A 4,337-nucleotide genomic window follows, 5' to 3' on the forward strand; every position below is an offset into this window, starting at 1 on the left:
TCCTCCCTCGCCAAGTACCGCAGACCATGCAGCGCCGCAGGGCTCTTTTTGGTCTTTTTGGTGGCATTGATGCAGAGCAAGCTGACACTTATACGGGAACAAATTACGTTTTGATCTGACTTGAACAAGCTGTCTTTCTCTCTGCAAACAAGGGACGGTTTCCCCCGATGTCTGAAAACAGGAGCAGTCCTTTTATCACTCATTACTGGGTTTGTTAAGTGATTATCTTTGCATTCTACTTAAGCCTTAACCCATTTAGACCTGAGGCCGATTCTAAAAACGCCTTCTAGAGGCCAAACCGCACCAATGCAACTAGTCGCAACTCCTTGCAACAAAACAGTTCTCAGGTCAACTGCACCAATGCAACTCCTTGCAACTGCCATTGGGGATAATGGTTGAAAGTAGTTGCAAGTAGTTGCATGTTGCAAGGAGTTGCATCATTGGTGTGGAGTGGCCATTCATCCTGACCTATGTTTTCCTAAGCTAATGTTACATAAAGGTGTTCCCGGATTGAAAGGTATAACAATGTACTGTATAGGTGTTCCAGTTAAGCTGGCAGCATACCTCACATTTTTGGATTGTTGGGCGGGAGGAGTAGGACGAAGGCCCTACGTCCTCCCGGTGGGGGCTCCTCACTGGCAGGTGAGTCAGTAGCATACAACAGCAGTGATGTATGTGTATGTGTGTGTGTGTGTGTGTGTGTGTGTGTGTGTGTGTGTGTGTGTGTGTGTGTGTGTGTGTGTGTGTGTGTGTGGAGGAATACATTGGCAAAACGACTACATTGGGGAGAAAAGCGGGGGAGGAGAGGGGGGGGGGGTTATTGGCTACTCTGAATAGAAAGAAAGAAAAAAGAAAAATGTTGGGGGTTCAAGAACTGCAAAAACAGTCTTCGATAAGGTAATATTTGTTTTCTCCACAGAAATGGATTCCACTTGTACGCTCGCAGAGTGAAATTGACACCTGAGTATTTTATTGTGTGCTTGTCTATCTGTTATCATCACATCACATCGTGTTGCTTCATATCTTCGTTGATGTATCAACCTCTCACCAAAGCTCTATAAAAATGTCATTTGCAACAAAAGCAGGAAGATTTATGACATTCTGGCTGTGCTGGGGATCTGTACTGTAAGCATGTTATGAAGACATAATTTGCTTCAGGGGCTGAGCGGCCGCATGCCTCGACAACACACACACCTTGGATCAGTGTGTATGCGCGTAGGTGGTTCTGTGAAATGCATAATCATCATTGAGATTAAGATATGTCAATATTGCTGATTTGTTATACAGAGGTTGTGTAAGCGGGTACACAATACAATCAATAAGATGACCCTTACGAGTCCATTTGGTTCCATTTTGTACTTGTACTTGTACACACGCTAACACAAGTTAAGCACTATCTTCGCCGAATGTTCGCCCCCCAGAATAGGGACACTAGGTTTTCTATGTTAATTAACCCCAAATTAATATGTATTTGGCTGCGGACCGCCATCTGAAAATATTTTGTGCCAGCAACCCCCGTACAAAATTGTGTTCCAATCTTTCTGAGATCTTGGAAAAAGCTTGTACATGAGCTATTTTCAAATAGCCTATGTATATAGGGTTAAAGTTGTTAAACTGATTTTGATGCTATATTAAGTAATTCTGCTGGGGACCCCCTGGAACCCCCTCAAGGACCCCACTCTGCTCTAGGGGGACAGCGTTGACCCGCGGCAGCAGGAGGGATACCTGCACGCCAGGCACGAGGATGAACAGAAAGCCAGCGTTGTTAAATGTGACATCTGCTCTGTGAGAACATCAGTCCCACAGGGAAGCACACAGCATGTCTGCTGGGGTTCCTCTCAAGCCGTCAACACATCTCGTCATGGTGACATCACCTCGCTACGGCAAAAACAAAACACATCAACACATTACAGGATGAACTTTTAGATGTGGGCCTAATGGCCCTTCCTCCTTGGCCCTCCGTGGAGCTCCAAGCCACAGTGGAAAAGTTGTGGAGGTTACATAGATAGTCACAGCAACAAGGATGTGCCGGATCGTCACTGGTTTGAATCCCAGTGCGGGGGATTAATTCCCGCAATGAGCAAGACCTAAGTCTCCTAACTCTTGACTTCCTTTTTATGACGGTCGTCCAAGGAATTTGCTTTGGCTCCTCTTTCAGATGCTCTTCGTCTGTTTTCTGTCCCCCGGAACCAGAACTAAACGTGGAGGAGCGGCATTCAGTTTTCATGCACCACGTTATCTGGAACAAACTACCTTAAAACGTCAGGTCAACTACCACTCTTTAAGAAAAAGCTAAAGACCTTTCTGTTTGCCACTGCTGCACTCTGCAGCAAAACAGTTAACCACTTAGGCTATATTATTATTTTCAACCAAAAAAGTGAAAAGCTTTCAAATGTTTTGAAGACCCAAAATAGGGACCTCAGTGGTTAAACTTTGTGACATCGCAGGACAGCTCCCAGGCATAGTGTGTCCATGTGTCCGTGTGTGTGTGTGTGTGGTGAACCCTCCTTCCCTATCCCCAGCGGACTAGCAGCACACATTCCAGTACATCATGGATCACGCGTATAGTCCCACAGCCTAATGGAGATGAGATGAGGTGTGATGGGAGATGAAATCATTAGGCTGAGGGGAGGAGGGTGTGTGTGTGTGTGTGTGTGTGTGTGTGTGTGTGTGTGTGTGTGTGTGTGTGTGTGTGTGTGTGTGTGTGTGTGTGTGTGTGTGTGTGTGTGTGTGTGTGTGTGTGTGTGTGTGTGTGCGTGTGCGCGTGTGCGTGTGTGTGTGTGTGTGAGAGAGAGAGAGACAGTGAAAAAGCAATGCAGAGAAGAGGACATAAATCTCAACTCATTGTCTGTGGCAGAGAATATCTGTGTGAAGAGGTTTTCATGGGTGGGTTAGGGTGGTGAATGGGGTTACTTGGGGTTCAGGATGTGGGAGTAGGGGGCGGGGTGAAGTTGGGGCGGGGATGGCGGGGGAAAAGGGACGTGCGGGAGAGCAGGGTGCGGCCACTGTGATGTAATCCGCTGGACATCTGTGCCTCGAAGACAGACAAGACACGCCGGGTTCTGGCTCCAGTGGTTCTCTCTCTCTCTCTCTTTTCTCACTCGCTCTCTCTCTTTCTCTCTCTCTCTCACACACACACACACACACACACACACACACACACACACACACACACACACACACACACACACACACACACACACACACACACACACACACACACACACACACACACACACACACACACACACACACACACACACACTACACAGCCCTCCTTCCCCAAGGGAGCTGTCCCTGTCTGGGGGAAAGAACCTTGGTACTAATGAGACTAAATGAGACAGGAGCCTCTCTCTGCAGAGGTCAGTCTGTCTGTTTGTCAGCCAGCCAATCAGTCAGTTAGTTCTTAGATAGACAGACAACTGCTACTAAACTAGTGAGACAGCTAGTCACCCAGGAATATCATCAATCACTGAGTCAGTCAGTCAGTCAGTCAGTCAAGGGTGATTTATACTTACCACCGGTGTTGCACACCAAAATTGTGGTTGTAGCTTGTAGATCTGATGTTTTTGGTGCATGACACCGGTGTGCAACCAAGTATAAATCAGGCTTCAGTTGTCTATAATATCAACAAATACGTCTCGTTATTGAGACATGCAACTAGCCAGTCCCCTAGTTATTCGAAGTAGTTAAGCCTAATTTATACCTTGCATTAGCTTTCTAGTTGAAAATCACAACTTTTCAGTGAGCGACACTGTCTTAAGACAAAGTATAAATTCTCTTTAGTGATCTGTAAGCCAATCAATCATCAAATACTTGGCTCAACCAGACAATCAGTGGGCCAGGCATGCCAGCAAATAAACTAACGGTCAATTCACAACTTACAATTTAGGCATTTAGCAGACTCTCTCATCCTGAGCGACCTAGCCAGTGCAAAATCAGAGCGAACGGCACGAACCCTAGTCAACCATCAACAGTCAGCCACTATAGCCGGCGAGTTCAGAAACTACCAAGCCCACCATTCAGCCAGCCAACCAGCCAACAAGTTTGTCAGCCGACCAGTCACCCAGAACTGAGGTAGGCCATGTGAGGACTGATTAGGGCCATTGGGGAGCCACCAGGCTTATGTAAGACATGAACTAGGCCAAGCAGAAATGACACGATCCAGGCTACATGTTGGAGTGCCTCAGCATGTGGCAGAAATGTGCTGACCAAGGCTATAGGCTGATTGAGAATCCAGGGGGGGTTGGGTGGCTTAGAATGAGGTTTATTTGGCTGTGGGCAATATAGACTTCTTTCATAAACAAACGGGGCTAATTCTGTTTGCTGTCTGTTTT

Source organism: Gymnoscopelus microlampas, assembly GCF_963454915.1.
Source record: "Gymnoscopelus microlampas genome assembly, chromosome: 13".
In the NCBI taxonomy this organism is placed as follows: Eukaryota; Metazoa; Chordata; class Actinopteri; order Myctophiformes; family Myctophidae; genus Gymnoscopelus; species Gymnoscopelus microlampas.